The sequence below is a fragment of the Patagioenas fasciata genome, chromosome 2 (assembly GCF_037038585.1).
Source record: "Patagioenas fasciata isolate bPatFas1 chromosome 2, bPatFas1.hap1, whole genome shotgun sequence".
In the NCBI taxonomy this organism is placed as follows: Eukaryota; Metazoa; Chordata; class Aves; order Columbiformes; family Columbidae; genus Patagioenas; species Patagioenas fasciata.
Window position 1 is genome coordinate 153,874,407 of NC_092521.1, and position 22,418 is coordinate 153,896,824.

Sequence of the window (22,418 nt, forward strand, 5' to 3'; positions counted from 1 at the left end):
AAAAGATGAAAATCTGAGAAAATATTTTCAGAGCTCAGACTTTTTAAAGTTGAAGGATGCCTATTTCCTTGCAAATGTTCTCCTTCCAAATCCCTGAAACCAGACCTAAGAAATTGATAATGCACCCTTGACTCAAGTTGCACTCCATAAACCAGAAGGTGTTTCCAGTAGGTGGAGCTCTCCCTCTTGCAAACACACAACTCGTCAGTTACTGAACTCAGTAAGCCAAGTTGCACGTCCTTAGCACAGTCAGCTACATAGATTGATCTTTACATATTTCTGGAGAGACACTTAAGATTGATTAGACATACAGATTATAACAAGTAGCTGCAGACAGATATTCGCTCTGGTATTATTCTATATTTGCTACAGCCATTTACTGCCAATGATGTCAGAAAGCCAAAAAGGTCTGCCATCATCTCCTATTAAGAAGAGAAGCAACTATTTTTACCCAGAGAATGATTCCTAAAGACATTCTCATTTATTGCAACGTTTTTCATTACCTTCCTTTTTCCCCTCCTAATCTTTTAAATAATTTTTAATAATAAACCATAAACCAGAGGGTGAGAATAACTAACTTTTAGAAATCTGCAGCTTTTTGCAAGCTTAAAAATAAATTACATTTATATCTATATTACTACAACCCAAGTAACCAATTACGAACATCATGTATTCTAGTAATTTTCTAATGCAACTATTTGAGTGCATTTCATTCTTCCTGTGGTGCTGCCAAGACAGTAAGTAGTACCAGCAGTGTTCATACAGAGTTACCAACAAAAAACACACAGCAATATGTGTGCATATATGTAAGTGGTTTACTGACAATGTAACACAGTATTTTTTTCCCTAGTACCAAAGCTCTTTTTTAAAGTTTCTATACTGTTCCTTCCTAAGTGCTCAGTAAACCAGCGCTGCCAATGCGGTTCTCCTTGAGATGCTATAAACCAGATCACTGAAACACTCAAAAAAGGAACTGCAGCAAAAGGGTGGCAGCGATAATCGGTTTCAATATTAAAGCAAAAACATAACAGTGTTCATCCGTATGATCTTATTACATCTTTATCTGACTTCAATTTACGCCCTTCTTCAGTACTATAAAGGCAATTAACATTCTATCAAAACTTAAAAAAACCTCACAAAATTATAAAATAGTGAAAGTGCAACATTAGTGCAGTCTCAAACTAAAACGTGTTTCATGGTATAATTCTGCTGCAAGGACTCACAGCATTTTAGCCTATCTTTACCTTCTAACAAGCTACAGAGATTTTTTTTTTCACATCTGTCCCCTGTTAAAAAGTTTGTTCATAAAAAGAGACTAATGATAAGAATAAGACATACCATAGAGTTTCAAGTAAAACTCACAGGACTGATTTTGATCCTCTAGTTTTTTTTAAGTGCAGACATTATGTCACCTAGGAGATGCAGCAGCTAAAATGCTTTCTTGGGTACAGTACAAAATAATTTCTTTCCTAGCTTTTTAGTGAAGCACTGCTGCTGGATACTTGAAATTTGTGTAAACAGCAACGATTCTTCAGGATTTTGTCCCAACAGCTACAGTTGCTGCAGAACAGGGAATTAAGTTTTATTTCCATGTAGTACAGTAGGATTCTTAGTCAAATACATAGTAACAGCCAATGTTTTTTGAATAACAACAAAGGCTTACTGTTTTTACAATCATATGGATTCCTGATGTGTTTACACCAACTTGTGTTTTTAAACGCAAAAAAAAGTGCTTTGTTTCAGGGAAGGGGGTTAGATGCTAAATTAAGATTTCAATTTCTCTGATCCATCTCTGGATATGGAAAAGGGCACTGCCAGTTAGTATCAGTAGTCCACACTACAGTAATTTCCTAACAGGCTTCAGTAACAACTATTTAAAGAAAACCTAACAAAATTCTTGAAACAGAAGCACAAATCACGGTTTTGCTTAACTTGCATCCAAATTACAAAAATACTCAGTACTTGAGCAGTGTTATTACATCCACATATTATGAAAGCAACTGGATAGAAGTTCCTCCACTGAAACAGGCAAACTAACCTGCTCTTCATAGATCTGTTTCAATTCACCACAAGAGACACTCTGCTAAACAAAACAACATAGACCAGGCAATGTTCCCTTTACACTCCCATGCACCCACTTCTCACTTATTTGGATATAAATCAGAAACAGACATGTTGTTTCCAACTTCAACATCTCAGCTAGTGGCTCAGCACATCTCTCTCCCGATAATACATATAATTAGGTGTGACTGGTAACTCTGGAAGCACTTGTTTTTAACAGGAAAGTACATTTAAACGTCTACAGTTAACTAACCTACTACAGCTTACAGTTTCTATCCTGCAGTCATTCTCCATTGTGATTGCACAGCAGATTACTCCCACCCAAATGCAACACCTCATTCATCTGAAACTGCAGCTGTCCATTTAAAATTGCAAAGGTTTCCTCAGTTTGTCAAAATGATTTTGAATTCCAAATCTTAATGAAACATGCTGGCTGCCCTTCATGGTACCTTGATTTAATATGTAGATGCTGTAGTCCAAGTCACTGCTGAAAACACCAGGCATTTAAAGACAGATTTCTTCAGAAATTGAACAAATCTTTCCACTTTGACTATTCATCTATCTTCAGATGTAGATTTCCAATCAGATATATCTCCACTATACAACAGTTTCTATAATACTGTCTCCCTTCACTGTATAACAGAGCAGTATCAAAAAACCTTTTAAATAAGTCAAGATACAACTATCCATTAGGTCCCTTGTCCTGACACATATATAATTTAGAGTGGATTAACCAGGGTTTGTTCTTGAAAAACTCATATTGGTTGTTCACAAAGAATTTGTTGTCTTCTAGGTGATTACTAGAGCCAAATAATTTACGTTATCCATATTCCTCCAGGAACTGCTGTTAAGATGGTTGGTTTGTAACCCTCCAGCTCCCCACCTTTTCAACAGGTTGCTACGAGGTTTTGGTTTGGGATTTTTGGTTTGAGGGTTTCTTTTGTGTGTGTGTGGGTGTTATGTTTGTTTGGTGGTTTTTGTTTACGAAGCATGGTTGCAGTGCCTTTTCCCCTTCCCCTCTGGAATACCATCTGCCCCTGAAAAGTTCACAAATAGCTGCGAAATCATTTCAGAATGACTCTTTCAATTCCTAGCACAATTTTTAGAGGAGTTAGTCCAGCTCAAAGGCTGTCATTTATCATGCTAGAAGGAAACTCATCCAACAATTCACTACCACCACAAGGTACCATGTTGTGCCCCTTGCTGTCATTCTCCATATCACCACTGCTTGAGGCCAGACTGAATCTATGATGACAACTTAGGGAACCAAATCCACAAAAAGACATTCCTCTCCCATTATTTCTCCTGAAAACAATTAGAAACAATTAGTCTTCTGACAAATTAGCTCCCTGAACTGCCAGGGTGGAGGTGGGAGGGAAGGCAGTGGAGAAAGGGAAGAAGACAGAAACATGACTCCCTTTGGTAGCAGCTAGCCATTAAACTGGCTTAGCTGCATAACGACATTAAAAATGTCTTTTTCAAATTAATAACAAGGGCAAAGAAAATATTAAGACTCATGAAAAGCTATGGCAGAGAAACATTTCAACTACCTCATTATCCAATACAATAAAGAAGATTTCCTCTTACTACAAATATTTACAGAATATGCTCTTCTTTTTCTGCACATTCATTGCTAGATGGGTCTCACACTGTTCACATAAATATTAATTGTTCACGTATTAATACTATTTGTTCCTATTCCATCGGCTTCCACTTTCAGTGCATTTGGATTTCTGTGTTAAGGTATCCTTCTTAGCAAAACTACACTGGAATAAGTGCAGTTGTCTCACAAAAACTCAGTCTGAATTCCTGAAGAGCACAGATTTTGCAGTTTCTTCCCCCTCTCTCCCAACTTCCTTTCCTTGGATCTTTCACACATACCCTGTTTCACAACATGTACTTGTTGAAGGTAGTTTATTCTTACTGAAACTGCCTTTCACTTTTACATTTAACTATTTTCCACCTGTTAGGCTTATATCCAGAAAAGCTTCCCTCTTCAGTTGTTTTCTCTTCCTGACATAAAAAAAACTATCAGAAAGACAACTTTGGGAGTTGGTTGTGCTGTGATGCTAATTTGATCCAGTACTTCGGAATGATGGTACTGTTCCTCGAACTTCATTCCCTCTACCTTGTACTAATACCCATCCAAATTTGTGTTACACGCTATCCAAAAAGTTCATCCAAACCCTAAAAATGTGCTTGCTTTCCCCCCTCCAAATAAATTTTCCATCAGGTTACACTTCCTCCACTGGCTCATCAGGTGGTCAGACAACCCCACAGTCAAAGGGATGCAGCAGGAGCGCTCAGCCCAGAGACAGAAGGTGTCTGAGGGAAAAAAAGCAGCTTCATCACTTTTTGCAACACCCAGCCCATAACATGGAACTGCACCTTATTAATCCCACTAAATTTCTGTCCAGAAAAGTATTTGGACAGTTAAAATTCCAGCATTTATCAGATTACCTTGCTAGTTGTTTATACAAACAAAAGATCAATAACCACTTTCCTCCTTTAGAAATTTTCTTTCAATTATTCAGTCTACAGGAAAAGGCCACCAAAACAGCAACCCTTCTTCTGACTACCCAGAATGTTGCAGGTCTAACGTACTTCAGAATTTTTGTAAGTAAAATTATATTGTGACACCATTCTTTATCCTGTAGTCTTCCTTTCTATTAATTTTAAGATACCAAGGTGGTCCCCTGTATCCACTCTTATTGTGTTAGTGTTGCCATGCATGTTTCAAAACATTAAAGAGAGAAAGCAAGCTAAAGCAAGTTGGTAGTAGCAAAGGCACTAGGGAAAGCAGGAACACAGCAGAGCAGCTCTCACCACAGCCTGAAGGAATTGGAACTTCTCTTCAGTTCTGCCCTGGGGATGCAACAGGACCTCTCTCAAATGATAATGCAAGGACATAGGTGTAATTCTTCAAAACAAGTTTAGTACTTTCATAATTCCTGCATTTTTAGTACACAGCATTTAACAAAAACTGAATTACAATAATTAGAACACAAAAGTAAGGATACTATAATTGTGGTTCAATCTGACTACAAGTAGGAACTCTTTGTCTGTAAGCAGAAACAAGCATCATCATAGCAACTGAAAGCAAACAGTATTTGCCACCTTCTACACTTAGCTAATACTTGGTAAGTTTTTGGCAACATGACTGTTGGATTCCAAGTTAATTACAGTTTCTCAAAGAAAACCAGCACTTGACAGAGCACAAAGATTTCTTTGATGAAATATTTACTCTGCAGAACACCTTGGATACCATATTCAAAGTAAGATAACCATGACCTGGTTTTGGCTAAAACAGGACCAACTATTTTTGAGTGAATTTTCCTTTCAGTTAAGTTTCGTTTATATAACTCACTTTTCTGAAGTTGGTTGCATGTTTTTCAGACAGTGTCTGCTTCCAGAACTGATAATTTCTGATGTTTACAGTTTCACTGAGCTAATGGCAAGAATGGTATGCAGAAAAGGCCCATGTTTATACTTCTTTCTATAGCAGCCAAAGTTGCTGATAGATCTCTCCTGTTCCAGAAGTGAAGGCTTGTAAAGGGTTTTACTTGCAAGGAGGGGCAGACAGAACAGGTGACCAAAAATCGACCACTTGAGGTTTCCATGCCATACACATCATACCCAGTTTCAAGCTGAGAGATCATGAGGGTCTCACTCTTTTTGTTCATGGCCAGCATCTGAAGAGGAACCTGTCTGTTGTTTTCCTGCCTTCAATCCTATCTGTGCATTCCTGAATCCAGTTTCCACCTCCTGTGAAGTCCCGCCCAGGATTTCCTGGTGTCTGCCCTGCAGCCTCTGGCACAACAACAGACCCCACTCTATGATCAGCCTCAATATTGGTTTTGTATATTTTGCATTATATCTGTAATTATTAGTAAAGCTGGTTTAATCTTCCATCTTGGAAAGTCTCCCTTCTCCTTTTCCTTCACAGGGAGGGCAGGGGTTAATAGAGAGCATCTGTTGCTACCTTTATTGTTGCCCCACTTTAAATGGTGACAACCACAACACAGGAAAGTAAAAGACCAAGTGACATAACCCTGTCAGTAACAGCTGAACAAACCCAAGATATAGAACGCATATCATAATTTTAGAAAGTCAACTGAAAAAAATGTTACTGCAGGAGCAATAAGCGTATCTTCAAAAGAATTAAAGAAACAATCTGCTGTTTGTATCTTGACTGCATATTTCTTCAAATAAATTCTCCAAATTATTCCAGAGCTCTGAAAATACACAATCATTTCAGGCACAATTTGCCTAAGTAAACGACCAAAAGAGGTGACTCTGCAGTCCAGTGCGTACAGCAGAGCAGAAAGCCTCCAATTCTCCAAGCCTGCCCTAAGGAAGGGAGTGCTCTTTGTTAGGGCACACAAAAGATGAGATGGTGAAGGAAGCCACACAGAGCAAGAGTTTTTTAAAACAGCGGTATTTATAAAACAACACAGGAGTTCAAGTCTGAGCACATCATAGTCACATCTTTGCCTCTGAAATGAAAAAACTATACAAAAGGGCACTACAGTTGATTCTGTCATTATTGGGAACCACATTGAACCAGTGCCCATCCACATGTCTCTGCAGACTTCCTGATTTACAGCAGTGTGACTGGGAAAAATCCTCTAACATGCATTCCTTGCCTGACAGTAGTACTTTCCAAAGTTACCATCTCACAGACCACATTATATGTTTGAGATACAAGAACTAAAAATGAAACCAATTTCAACAGCTAGTTATCAAGAAGCATTAGGTTCACAACAGTTACACTAAACCAGATCACAGCTGACATAGAATCAAGGACATACAAGTATACAAACTCACAGACCTTTTTTTATACACATTTTACCTTCTAGCAACTTGTGATGTGAAACTTTTAGAAAAAAATCTAAACACACAAGAACAATCCAACAAAGTTGCAGCTCATCTTAAACACTAACACATTATAATTAGGGTGAAATAAGAAAACATTGGGAACTGGAGAAAAAAAAACAGGTTGATAATTATGTCACTCAGAGGTGATAAACTGATGCAAGAGAAATGTGATTCCAGGCTATGAGGTAAAGATTTCTGTCTGCTAAATTCACAGAGAGAATACTGTTCCTACATGTAGGTTATCTCACATCAGCAACATTTACTGGTGGAAGGGCAGTGAAGGACAGCAGAGTTGCCAGGAGACCCAGCTGCACACTAAGACTTACTCATCCCATACCATATGGTAGGGACTACTGAAGCACTTCTATGATCTATTGCATGCAAATCACTCCCCAATGCCCCTCTTTCCTTGGCTAAGCTATGAGATATGTAACCTGTCTCTCAGCCATATAAGGATCTCAGCAACCTGCATGATGAGGAAAGCTGGCCTCTTTCAGAAGAGTGACAGTCAATCTACTCTAAAGAAATTTGCCCATAGATTCAAATCAAATAAATCTGCGCACAAAGGACACAGAAAGCAACAAAACCACCAAACCATCTCATTCACAGAATGGTTTGGGTTGGAAGTGACCTTAAAGATCATTTTGTTTCAACCCTGCCCTGCCATGGGCAGGGACACCTTCCACTAGACCAAGTTGCTCAAGGCCCCATCCAGCCTGGCCTTGAACACTTCCAGGGATGGCGCATCCACAGCTTCTCTGGGCAGCTTGTTCCAACGTCTCACCACCATAATCACAGAGGATTTCTTCCTTTAAATCTACCCTCTTTCAGCCATCCCCTCTTGTCCTGTCACTACATGTCCTTTATGTACTAGAAGGCTGCTACGAGGTCCTCCTGGAGCCTTCTCTTCTCCAGGCTGAACAACCCCAACTCTCTCAGTTTGTCTTCACAGGAGAGGTATTTCAGCCCTCTGATCATCTTTGTGGCCTCCTCTGGACTCACTTCAACAGCTCCATGTCCTTTTTATGCTGGGGGCACCAGAGGTGAACACAGCACTAGCTTCGCCTTCTCCTCATGTTAGCAGATCTTAGTTGTCCTGCAACTTACTAGTCAGAGACAATTTATATCCAAGATTAGGAAGACCATGGAGAGTGAGTGTTATCAGAGAATTACATAAAAAAAAAAAAAAAAAAAAGATGCCCCCCCTCATTCCCCACTCATATTATTCCTTCCCTGTTCCTAGAACCAGTTCAGGCATCAGAAATATGTTTGTGTGGGACTCTCTATTGCCACTGCTATAGAAAGGGCTCACCAAGGGACAGGCAAGCATCAGCAATGCTGTAAGCAAAGGTACAGAACAAACAGTCAGAAGATAGTAGCTATCTTAGATCAATGTAAACCATTCAGAGATATTCCAGATTTCCTTAGCATTTTCTTATTGTGGCAGCAAGTGGTTCTAGCAGCTTCTAGTATGAATGAAAGCAAAAATGCTCAGTTCTTCCTGAACAACAGGCTTCACAGCTTATTACAGAAGCACTTATTATAGAAACATACAAAACACTTTTCCTTTTACTACCTCACATGCATATCCAGTCACACTTAATTACATGCAAAACAGCAACGACATTCTGACAAGTTTGTTACAGCATCTGTTTCCAAACAACTGCTGGCGAAGAGCTCCAAACGTGACTGAAGTCATGCTGACGAGGGCAATCTTATCCTGCCTTGCGAATCACAGGACACTTCAACAGGTATTTTGGCACAAGATCAGTCCCCAAGTTACACTGATCCTTGACTCTGAGACAGCAACGCTCAACTCGTAAATACCGGCTTATAGATTTGACCTTTGATAATGGCAAGGCAACAGTTATGCTGGTAAGCATACATGCATTTCTACCCTCTTGACCTCACGTACCTGAATATCATATAATGTGTTAGCAATAGTTTATATTTGGTCACAACAAGCATACATGATTGAAACAGGACAGAAGTGGTGGGTCAAAATAGCATTATGTCATTCCTTGCTCTTCCATTGTGATGGGTCCTGAGGAAGACAGTAGATCACTTCCCCCCACACACCCCCAGCCTAGTCCACAGGCAATTTTAAGTATATATGGACACAGGGTAAACATCTTGCATCAATTTAGGTTACCTGGAGATTCATCCAAACTGCCTGGCAGTAGGTCTTCCCTTCTAAGGCTGCCAAGATCTCTCAATGCCCTGTATCATTCTGTTCAGCAAATTGTTCTCTTGTTACTATAGCAGAGCCTAAAGCTCTTCCTTCACATTCCAAACATGGAGGAGAACTATGGAGATCATCTCTGTCAATCAACTGATGTCAGTCTCATGAGTAGTCAATTAAGAAGGATTCCACTGTAATTACTATAACAATTAGATCTCTGCTACAAATGCCAACTTAAAATAGCTGCATAGGATTAAATAGCAATTGCTCAGTGAAAATGTGGTCTAATTTACTTTTAAAAATATGTGGTTTTGTAATCAACTGACTATCAAGAAACCTTGCTAATTATTAGTGTTATCTGGCACACTGGTTAGAAATGAGGTCATCCACACCATCTTCAGCATCACAGTGGCCTGTTTCCTCATGTTCAAATCAGACACTTCTAAGAGTATGCAAGGAGTCTGCCCTTTTCTTGGAAAAAATCTTGCTTCCCTATTCAGAGACTTCCAGCAGCAAATTACTTACAACTTGTGGGCAATTTTAACCTGCCACACTTGTTCAGTGAATGGTGGCACAGAGGTGGAAGACACAGAGGGTATTTGACTCCAAAGTCTAACAACATTAGTACTAGAGATCACAACTCTAGAAGAAATGGAGAGTGATTTGCTGCCTTGTTATCAGAAGACTGAAATTATTTTCATATTTGAAATTACCATGGAAAACTGGCAGGCAAAGATGAAGAGATGAATGAGATTGGCTCAAGACATGCTAGAGAAAAATCACATACACAGCTCAAGTACTCTGGGAATCAGGAAAACTCCAGTATTTAACACATACGTTAATTATGCAGTATAGTTCACAAACGGAATTTAACACCTCAGTCTTCCCAGGCACAGGTCCTGTTTGGACTACCTAAAAAAACTGCTGTGATTTGGCTATTTGCCAAATCACCACTGCACTGCACGTGTGCAGAAACACAGGATTCAGCATCAGTTTGAAACATTTTGTTCAGGAATTTCTAACAGCTCAATACTAGCAGCGTTAGTGATGGCCATAAAAATTCCTCATCTTTTTTCCCTGTAATCACTTCAGCTCTTCTGAAACTTCACAGCCTATGAAGCCTTGTAACCCATGGAGGGGAGTTATTCTTAGGGGAGTCTTCTGTTGTGAGCTAAATCAGATCATAGACGAGTAATGTAAGGACCACAGGAAGGTCTAGGAAAACCATGGCACTGCCTCCTTTCAGTGTCAACACAGTTAAACCAGCTCAGCCCATCTCATACAACTTTGCTGCACAGCCACATTTCACAAGATGCCAGACTTAACTGCAAACCTGTTTACGTCCCCGTTCCTTATCACAGCCCACTGTTGCAGCTGTAGTGCTGTCATTTGCAAGACTGCAATGCATCAAAACGATTTCAGTGATTTTCAGTAAACAGAATAGAGTTTAATAACAAAATTCCCCCTAAACAAAGGATTCTAAAGAATGCACTAAGATGCTTTTAACATATTACATAAGCAGTCCAGGGCACATCCTCTAAGCTGAAATCAGACTGTAATAAAAAATGAGCAAAGATTTGACACATACGGTTTACAAGAACACAGCTTTCAGGTTAAATTCTACAATGGAATGAGAACAGCCCTGAGAATTTAGACTTTCCTTATCAGAAGTTTCAGCTATAAAGCCATTTAGGAGAGCCTGAATAAATCTTTACAGCAGAATTATCTTCTCCTTGCATGGGAAAAACAGAAGAGGAACTTCAGCATCGTTTCATCAGTTAACTCATAATAAAATTGTATCAAGTTCCCAACTTAAAAGACAGACACAGTATCTTGCTGCTTATTTAAACATTACTGTGCATCAGCAATACCACGTAACAACTCAAAAAATTTTGGAAGGCAAGAGCTGTACACTTGAATTCCAGCATTTTTATTAGTTACAAGGACTTGATACTGTTAACAGTACTGAGCATTGATTAAAAAAAACCAGTAGTGTCATCTGAATAATGAGTAACATGGTAGCCCAACTTCGCAGCAAACAAGTGTCTCTTCTGTTTCACTACTTTTGTAAACAATACTCAGAAACATATGCACACAGGGTTGTGTGTTCCAACATAGACAAGTGTGCTGCAACTGTTCCAGTTACGTATCATGGTAGAATAACATACACAGCACTGGACGAAGTTAAAGGTAAGTTATAAACCTACATTTAGATAGATAACACTATTTTTAAAAAAGTCAAGTGAGTTGGGTGAAATTTTACAGTACATTTCTCTCAAAGTTTTCTATGTTAACTATAAAAAAAATAAAATCTACCTCTCCTTCCACAGGAGTTGCTCAGCAGAGCAGGTTTTCAAATGATCCTCATTAAACCAACCCTCTTTTCCTTCGCAGTTAAGGCATATTGCAATCTGGATTCATTAATCAACTTGGCAGCAGTACAGAATCATGACAGGTAAGGCTGAGAAAAACAAGGCAACAATAACACACCATCTGAGAGAACTGCCTATGTCTTCCCAGTACGTCTACTGAAGGTTTAAAAACATTTCCTTCCACAGCCCAGACTGCACAAACTGTGGACATCAAGGGTTTCCAGATGTACACATGCTCAAACTTTCTGAAGAAAACACCAAGTCTAATAATTAAGAACAGAATTTGGTGTGTCAAAAAGCATTAAAAACAGATCTCAAAAAATAGTATCTAAAGCTACTATTCTCCTTAGGATTTGCAGTAAAACTCTACAACTTAACATTAGCTGAAGCTTGAAGGTCAGATCTCTGAATACCAAATTGTTCAGCTACCCAAGGACTTCAACTACACACACGCCCAAACTGGCTGACCGGGCTAACCTGAGCACTAGACATTACTAGTGACCAAACTCTTCAAAGAATGTAGAAACGCTTTTGGAAACTAACTGCAAGCCAAACGTGGATTTTATCAGAGTGCCACTTTTCCTAACACCCACTCAAAAAGGAGCCCATGGTCATCCCTACTGAGGGCAGCCAAAACCCACAGCCACCCTTGCACAGCTCTGTTCTCTTGGACCACAGGGTACCAGAAACTGGGAGTGTGAGCCACATTCATTTTCGTTTTTGTGTTTAGTAGCATGATAATTTTCTTCTTCTATGAACTTCTTAGTCCAGTGTGCACTGTGCAACTCTAACGTTAAAGAGGCTTGAGAGATACCAAACATCTATGCAACTTTTTGTTGTTGTTGTTGTTGTGGGGAAAAAGGCAAATAAACAAAAATTAATGATAAATCAGTGAGCAAACTATGGGGTTTAGGTAGGGTCTTTAACACAAGAAACTGGAACAAATGCACATTCCCATTAGATTTGCTTTGTTTACTTGTCAGATTTGACGACCTCTTCTGTTAAGGACAGTTCTACTATGTTATATCAGGCATTCACATTTATATACTACTAGAACCTGGTTGATATTTATACTGAACATTATACAGTATTCAGCTTATGTGGGGACAGTAAAACATCAAAACCATTATCAATAAAACCAAGTATCAACACTTGTGTAAATTTGTTCATCCATGAGTTAAAGCTCAGCAGTTCACGGTGGACAAACAAAAAGTTTGCCATAACAGCCTAAACAATCTAAGCACCGTTTAAGAAGTCACATGTGCATTCCACATAAAAAGCTCATATATGACAGTTTAGTTAAAAAATTCAAACTAACAAAGCTTTCAGAAACCTCCTTAAACTATCAAGTCTATTTCTGATTTCAAAAATAAACAAAAATCTGTTAGCTTTATCCATCAGTGCTACAGGGAAGAAATAGAGCCTAAAGAAAAAGCACATGGTGAACCACAGTAATGACTGAAAGCTAGTCTGGTAAACAAGCACACTCCTGTAGACTCCAAAATATCTGCATTTTTAGTACTTTATTCCTCTGTATAACACACAATGGATATTAACTGTCATATAGTGATGAGCAGAAACGTGACCTGCACAAATACACACAGGCTGGCAAAGAGTATGCCTAACCTTACTCTTAAATAACTGTCACATTCTCAACGGTATCGAAGTTCCCATCTCAAACTCCTCCAAATTCCAACTTTTATCATACAAAGAAAAAAAAATGCATTGCAATTTTAACTCTTAGTAAAAGAAGAGGCTTTTCCAAGTACCAAGACAGCAAGGTATCAAGAAAGCTGCCAAGACATTTGAGAAAACTAAAGCATTCCCCCCAAGGTACAAATGCTGTAAGAGACATAATCAAGAGTTATACTGTACAAGGCATCTAGTAAAGAAGAAATCTACTTAGCAACTAGTATAGAACTAAGTTTTGTCAAAATATGTTCATGACAACTCAAAACCTACCAACACTTTTCAACTAAACTGTCTTAGCGTCTGTATTCACAACAGATAAGAATTTCAGGTCTGATGCTAAAAAGGTAGAAAAGTGCTTCTTCAACAGTGACAGTGACAGGTGCAATATTGAATAACTTAAAATAGATTTTCCAAAGATTACACCACTGTGATGAGCTTATCTATGTATTTCCTGCTGCAGATGTCAGTCTTCAGTTTGCAAATCTACAGATTTAGACACTTCTTGGCTTAGAATGAACACTGCTGCATTTGAATGCAGAAAGATGCTACCTAGAGCAGAGTACTGTATTAAGCTGAAAGGCTTAGACAAAATACCAACTTAAAGGTTTCCTGCTCAGTAAAAATGTGTTTTGAATGACAAAGTGCTACATGTACTATGAATCAGGTGCCAAATCATTATTCTTTATAGGTCAGCTATTTTTGGTGTCTTGTAATCTCCACATTTATTTAAATTGCCTTTAAAAACACAATACAGAGCATTCCAAATTCAGGACCTTTTACATGCAATTACAATCAATGTTTGTTTTTACGGTTGGTATAAACATTGAACAACTAAGACAGGTAAAAGACAGTAAAGCCATATGGAGGAGGGGAGGAAACAGAGGTGAATGGGAAAGACCTACTATAAGGACAGGCATTTCCTTAATGCTGGCAAGCTCAATGCATTATAACTGTCATTATTATTCTCTCTGTGCACACAGTCAAAGTTAAGTGTCTGATTGGCACAAAATAGGACAACTGAATGTGACTGACAAGGAGCCAGCGTCAATTAGTTCAGGCCACACGGTCAATTTTAGCCCAGTCAAGTATTTTGTTCTGTTCTCCTTACTTCACTTCAAATGAAGGGGTATTTTAATACCCTTCATTTAGTCAGCATTCAAGTCAGTTTATTACCTTCATTTATTAAAAACAAACAAAACCAACAAATACAAAACCCCCTCACCATTCCATCATCCCTTAGGTCTTCACTCTTTATGGCTACTGCATTAATAAAAGCCTCTACTCACAACACCAGTTAAGTATACCTGATCTCTCAAGGAAAAGATACGTGTTATTTCCTCTACCTCTCTTAAGAAGAACAGTTGAATCCCATCACAATGGTCACAACACAGAGCTGCCTGCTTCTGTACTACATGTGCTGCTGCAGACTGATTCTTAAGGGGCAATTCCTGGCTACAGTGAAATAAAGTTACAATGGAATTGTCATGGTTTAACCCCAGCCAACCCAAAGACCATGCAGATGCTTGCTCACACTCCCCCCCCAAGTGGGATGGAGGGGAGAATCAGAAGGGGAGAAAGAAAAAAAACCTCATGAGTTAAGAACAGTTTAACAGCACAGAAAAGGAAGATAATAACAATAACAACAATATACAAAACAAGTGATGCACAACGCAACTGCTCCCCACCTGTGACACTGAGAGCCTATGGGTTCCTGAGTAGTATTTACTCCCTCCAGCTAACTCCAGTTTATATACTGAATGTAACATCACATATTAAGGAATACCGGTTTGGCCAGCCTGGGTCAGCCGTCCTGTCTGTGCCTTTCCCCAGCTTCTCCTGCACCTGCAGCCTTCAGGCTGAAAAGTCCTTGACTTGCTATAAACATTGCTTGGCAAGAACCGAAACAGTGTATCATCAATATTCTTCTCATACTAAATCAAAAACATAGCACTACACCAGCTACTCGAGAGAAAATTAACTCTATCCCAGCCAAAATGAGGACATGTATGAATGCTCATGATTTAATGTGCCTACAATATATATTTTAATACACTGAAGTGTAATAGACATTTTAGAGACTGCTTTGTGCCTTTCTCAAATACAGTCCAATAATATAGCTCACGTATCAGTAGAGAAATCCATTTACAGGACTTCAAAAAAATACCCTGTTATGCTAGACATCCTACCTGTCTCTCACCACCTACTGCCACGTGAACTACCAGAGGTTGCAAGTGAGATTCTGTACTTCGGATGAATTCATCATGTCCCTTCTGTGCAAGGACAATTTTAGCTAATTGCCATTAACAAGTGTATTAGAAAAGACTATTTAGCACATCGTATCTTGAAAAACATCAACATGACACTGCATACATTCTTGGAGAACAAAAGTCAGCGCTGCCTAACATGTTTTGCTTTTAAATTACCAATTACAGTCTCAGTTTCACACTTCTTACCACGTTAAATGGTTTGATCATTCTATACAGCCCCTGCATTTTCCCCATGCCGAAAACAAAGGACCATCAATAAGTAAAGTAACACAAAGTAACAAAAGTAACCCATCAACAGAAAGCAAAATCAACATTATAATGCAAGGTGAGAAAAACTAAAACATAAAATGTGTTGTTAACAAGAAATTCTAACAGACATGATGAAGTACTTGCCACGCTTTGCTATCACAAAGAAGTCTTTATGGTCCTTAGGACCACATTTAAGCCCCAGTGTTGTGGGGGCTGTTTCCCTTAGGTTTATCAGTCTGACATCACTGAAACATGGAAAGAAAAATTTTCAAGGCTAATACATCAGAGATTTTTATAACAATAGCTTGAAGACACCTAAACTATGCTTCAAGTCTTTTTCTTTGGTATCTTTGATATTTCTGACAGCACACTTGTTCTGATAATTAACTACTTGAAGTTCTCAAGTACATGGTTCTGTATAGCTTCTTCCTAAGTGTTTTATTCCTTTCCCAATTGCTAAGTTCAATGGACCTACTCTATGAAGCACTGTTAGCTATTCACAAGTGCTCCTACTTCCTTCATCTATTCAGTATTATGACAAAGATTTGACCAAGTAAGTCAGTTCAGTAACTGTAAGCCCAAGTAAGATCATGTTCTCTCCATCCCTGGAAACGATACTGCTGCCAAAAGCTGGTTTAGGACCTCAAATTTCAATTCCACCTGTGCAGGCAGCGCCATCTGCTAAAGTGGTGGTCTGGCTGCCTTCAAATCCTCAGCAAGAGATACTAACATTCTCAGGTAATGTGAATGTATTATTTAAAAGCATGAAAGAGCAATGTATCAAAACAATCCAGAGAGTAAACTTCTCAGCTAGGATTTAGCTCTGACCATGTGAAGAGAAATTATACCGCAGCCCAACACATACATGCACACTCACTCTCCCTGTTAACAGTGGGAATAAGCCACAAAAACAAGACAAACATCCAGTATAAACACAGAAGTGAACAGCACATACACTCCTGACCACAGAGCAAAACAGTCTGGGATAAGAGACTCCAACCAGCAAAATTATTGCTGAATCTTTCTTTCCTCCATTAACTAAATAAGTGCTTTTAATCCAGAGTCCTCTTGAGCACAGGTCAGGCAGGTGGTCAAACTTACATTGCTGAGAGATAGGACAATGATATTAATGAGAAGACTAACTCTGGAAGACATTGAAGCTCTTTTTTTCCATAAGATTATGCCAAGGAAATTGTAGTTTAATACAAGCCAAAATAAAATGTCAGATATCTCACTTTAACTTTTCAAATTACAGAGTTAAGTCAACCACTGGATAGAATATTTAAAAATCAGCACATTACTAAATCACAATGCACATGGACCTTCTTTACCTGCTGAAATGAATTAATAATTAACAAATTGAGGGCTTGGTTTAGTTCTTCTATGGGCTCTCATTTACCAATGGGAATATCCATGAATGTTTTTCCTATCCCTTTCAGATGGCTTCAGAACTTCATGCTATCCCGCTATACAGCGATTAAACCAATATCTTCTGACTGGACTAGTCATGCAACATACCCATGATGTTGACACTTGAAAAATTATAGCTTGTAGATAGTTTGTGATGCACTTTCATCAGTATCATAAACTTACTAGGAGCACTTCAGAGCTTCTCTTTCCTCAGCAGCTTCAATAGATTTTATCAATGCTAAGGTTTTGTCTTTATTTCTATGGCATTCTGTAGAACCACACTCCCACTACCTAAAAGCCAGCTGAAGCTCCCAAAGGCAACATGTAACAACTACCATCTACCAGCTCAAGGTCTTCCTCCTGCAGTAAAAATACAAGTAGTTCATCAAAAAACAGGCCAGATGTAAGAGTTAATGCATTAACTGCAACAACTTCCTCCAATAAAGTCCTGAACATCATAAAAAAAACCACCTTACCGCATTCTGTTCCAGCTCAAAGACGCACCGTGTTTTCAGTATTTAGCTAACATTCAGAAAAATTGTAAACATCTTCTCAAGACAAGACACCTCGGAAGAAATTACTCTCCTTCAGAAGAAGCCTGACAGAATGAACATGCAACAGAAAGTTCTGTTTGTCACTCTTAACCTACAGCTCTGGTAAAGATTTTTCAGACAGAGCTACTTTGTAAACACGCATGTTTCACCTATTTCCAACGCATACCATTTCCTCACTGAACAAACCTTACCTTACAAAAAAACCAACCAACCCACCCAAACAACCAACCAACCAACACCCTATTTCAGTTTTTGTAGCTCAAGTTCATTCCCTACAAACAGTGAGAAAATAAAGTCTTGTCTATTTATTTGAAGTTTGAAGTTCTAACTCAATTAAATACATTAGTTGCACAAGATGGACTGTGACTATTAAACTACCTTTATTCCTAACATTTGAACAGCCTTACACAGCACTTGGCCTACTCTGAGATCACAGTATCTTCATCAGAAAGCAGAGCTAGTGGACTAACATGAATCATAACTTTATTCTATAACAAACCTGAAGATAAAAAGCAAGAGAAGAGCAAACAAGGTCATAATGTTTGGTTAAGAACACATGAAAGTAGAAAAAAAACCAAACATAATAATTGAGAAACAGAAGAGAGCTCATGAATTTATCTGCAAGCATCTGAATGATCCCCCAGTTTTGTGGGAGTAACCCACTTAAAGGATTCCAGTAACTGTATGAAACACAAAAATTGTGCAGGGTTCAAACTCCAGTTGGCTCTTACCTGTAGCCTTACTCAAACTTTTCAATAAAACCACCCCGATGCTTTAAATCCAGCTCTTTTCTGAGATATACCTAGGTTACTGAATTGTAAATATTATAAATCAGATCACAATACTGCAAAATCATCTTCCTGAAGGCAGGTCCTATTTCCTGCTACCCTTTCCAGAATTGTTTTTCTTGTACTTCAAGTAGTGAGAAAAATCAAATATGAAAAAGGCACACAGGACATATAGTGCTGAAATACTAGCAGAGGATTGGGGGTGTGGAATGTAGATTTACCACACAGTTAAAAGCTGCATTTCTTAAGCAAAAACATAAAGGCACAGGGGAAACCAGGATTACAATTTTATCACCAGTGTTTAAAGAAACTTAAGAAAGAGAACAAACCCAGAGAATTTAAAAACACAAGACAACCGCACATTTCAAATAACAATCTTGGAAGACGCCTGGAAGAAAAGATGTCACCTACTATACACACAAACTAACATGGAGAATGATAATGGAGAAGATTAAACAAATCAAGTTATGTCAAGCGCTTCCATACCTATGATGAGAACAGCACTTCGGGTGAGACTCACTACAGATCGATTCAGTGTGGCAAAGCAACTTGCACCCTTCTTCCCTTTCCAAAACAGGTTCTGCATCTAATCCACAATCATTACACTTTCATAACAACACAGCCTTGCACAAAATCCTTGAGTTTTGAAAAGGAAAAGCTGGAAATAGAAGCCTATGGAAAATTCAACTTCCCATGCTAATGTCTTCCTAGCAGCCATGCTGTGAGTTGGACAGCTGATTAGTGAAAAATCTGAAGACTACAGCCCTTTAAATTATAACAGAAAAGTGACAGTAGTATGCAATGTATACATCAGGTGGCCTTTACTACAAATCTCTCTCCTTAAATGTAAGCTCAGTAAATCTTCCAGGCAGACTACAAAATCTCTATTTAATTTCTATTTACAACTAGGAAGGAACAACCTTGAAGTAATGAAATTGGTATAAAGGTATGAATATAAACAGAAGTGGGAAAGCAATCCTTTCCAACGATATCCTCTTGAAAGGTTCCAATTCTAAAAGCGTTAATTTCTTAACTCCTGATTAAATTTAAAGGAAACAAATCTTAAAGAGTGGTACTTGAACCTGAAGAGGATAGTTTCCTGTCTCACTCAAACTACCTGTGCTTGAAGAGACTGACAGACTATGAAGTTTTCAAACTTTTATTCCATCCTCAATTCTTGCAATCAACCTTCACATATTTGTTTAACCAGAAAGATCCTCCCAGAACAGGGTTAGTCCTTGAATGTACATACAGCTGAATACACAGAATATGCATACACCGGTGGAAGGGAGAACAGAGTGTATGTAAAGGGTCATTAAACAGAAAGAGGATATATACAGATACAAAAGCAGCAGCCAGCATTTTTATTCTGATGCATTACTCACTTGCTGCATCCCTTGACATTAAAGCTAGTTTTTCCTCTTACAAGTAGAAAGTGGAAATGAAGCAGAAAAAAAACAACTTAATACATATACATAAGACAAGCAGACTACAGTATTCTTTTCTGGCAGAGCAGACTCGCACACACACTTTTTCAAGTAATGTATTAACTTAAAAGTATTCAAAATTTACATTGAATACTCTACAAATTGATGCTAAAATACAGAAATGTCGCATTTTTTCCCCACCTGAAACAAAGTAATATTAGCAAGTTCCTGTGCACAATTCATGTTTCACTGGCATCTAATACAGGATATTAGCTATTAAAATAAAAAGAAAAATACAGCCATGTCACCCTGATCACCAAACATTAAAGTTACTAAATTATTGTCCCTTCCCCTTATTAATGTTATTAATATTTCAATGCATACAATTAATATCCAATCCTTTGCTGAAATCCATTATACAACGGATAAATCTGAAAAACCTTATGGGGCTCCTCCTTAAGACAGGCTGTGAAAATTCTTGGGAGGTAAAGCCTTTCCACACAAACCTGGCCTTAAAACAACTTACAGTCTACCCTGACATAAGCTCCTCCCCTTAACTCCAAAACCCTGCCAGCTGTATTACTCTTCTTGTGCTATTAAGAATAATGCTAACAAAATCATTTTTGTGGGTGTTTTTTCCTCAGTCATAAGGTAAATAATTCGAGATTTTTAGTCTCTTCCAATGGTTAACCATCCTCATTGTAAATAAGAGAGTACTAAGTAAGTCTAACCTTTTTTTAATCTTAAGTCTGAACATGAACAATTGGTCTCACTGTAGTTCGCTCTGTTACACATAAAGCCATTGCTGTTACATGCCTTCTTTTTGTATAATTACTGGGAAATCAAGAAAAGGTTAAAAATAATTTGATTATGCATAGATCAAATGAACTCCTTCGGACTGGTCTACACTTGTTTTTTCTGGAATAGCTTTTTTAGGAGGAATTAAATTGCTTTTATATACATATGTAACTCATAGAGGTGATAGATTAGAAAAAGAACCTCCCCTAGAACAATGACTTTAAATCGTTCAAAAGTGAGTTTGCTAATTCACATCCTCCATCATTTAAAAAAATAAATGGGACCTCCTGAAGATACCTCTGACCTGCATAAGGCCCTGATGACCACCAACTCTTCTATTTTCTGAAACCTTAGTATTTTCAACAGTGCTTTAGAGCATGACATACACATTAACCATTATTCCATGTTTAACAGATACCATATAGAGAATTAATATCACTTTCTCAAATCGCCTTCATGGCAGTCCCCTGCTCACAACTGCAAGCTAGTGCATTATTTCTCCATGGCATAACACAGGACATCTATCATGATTCCTGAACTTTTATGCAGAACTGCTGGCTTACAGGAAATTGCCTGTCCCAGTTTGAAATGAGAAGAGGGAAAATATACTCCATCTCGGTCCAAGAAGTATAGATTATGCCTGTGGGATTTGACAATCTCATTCCAGCCTCAAATAAATGCCACCAATCTGTAATAGAAGTCTATGCCACCACCATCCCCCTGACTTCAGAAGAAAAGGACCACTGGTACAGGTCAGTTTCATACCACAGAATTAACCTGTTTCTGTAGGTTGCCAGAGACAGTGCATAAATTGCTCACCATAGAAGCTACTCCTCACCATCAGCCAGACTTCCTAACTTCCATGAACATTCAGGTGCACAGGACACCTTCCAACATGAAATACCATGAACAGAAAGCTTTTAGGTAACTAAAGATGAAATACCCAGTAATCTGCGACTGTTATTGAATAGTGAGAGCTGGGCACAGGGAGAGGGAAAGAAAACACACACTTCTTAACCCCTAAATATTTTGACATGAGCATGAACTGGTATGACTCCTAACTTGAAGTTTGGTCCTCTTTGCAGTGAGCTGTCATGTTTTTTCTTTTAAAACACTGAGGCTAATGATCTCATTCTCACACAGGAATATCATCTGAAGTTAGTTACTAAGCTCAATGCCAAACTAGAAGGTAAAATGAAGACCATTATCATGAGCTCATAGAAAAATCTCTTTCAGCTCTGAGCTGTATTCATAGACTGCTGCTTCAGACAAAATTTTGACAAAACCTTGTTTCTCTGCTCCACTCCTATGAAATTATTAAACATGTATTTAGGAATCTGAATTAAGTGTGTTTAAAATTAAGTGCAAAAAAGATTAGACTGCTACATAAAATTAATGCCTCCTACATGAGCAGAATAGCTGGACAAAGGGGAACACGATAAAAACAGGAAACAAAACTCTGCCACTCTGTAGGACTTCTGAATCAAAGTATGCAAAAAAATTCTACCTCTACCCTCCCCATTTACTTCAAGATCCTTTAATTTTCAGCTCTCCTGGTCTAAGAAAAGACCACTAAAGGAGTTCAGTTCATCTGATTTAAGATTACACCCAGCTTCTACAACTAGGGGTGAGAGGGGTGGTGATGGGGAGGATTCTCTTCTGTTAGCAAGCTAAAAACTTTATAGGGAGTTTCTTAACTCTACAGCAAAGAAAAAAACCTCCAGACTTGAAACTGGTGAT

At 38.3% G+C, this 22,418-nt stretch overlaps 1 protein-coding gene across 7 annotated transcripts in view; it reads right to left on the minus strand.

Moving 5' to 3' along the window:
* The window catches only part of EPC1 (enhancer of polycomb homolog 1), a 69,645-nt gene that overhangs the window by 24,108 nt on the left and 23,119 nt on the right, over positions 1-22,418 (minus strand). The gene's annotated exons all lie outside the window — the stretch shown is intronic.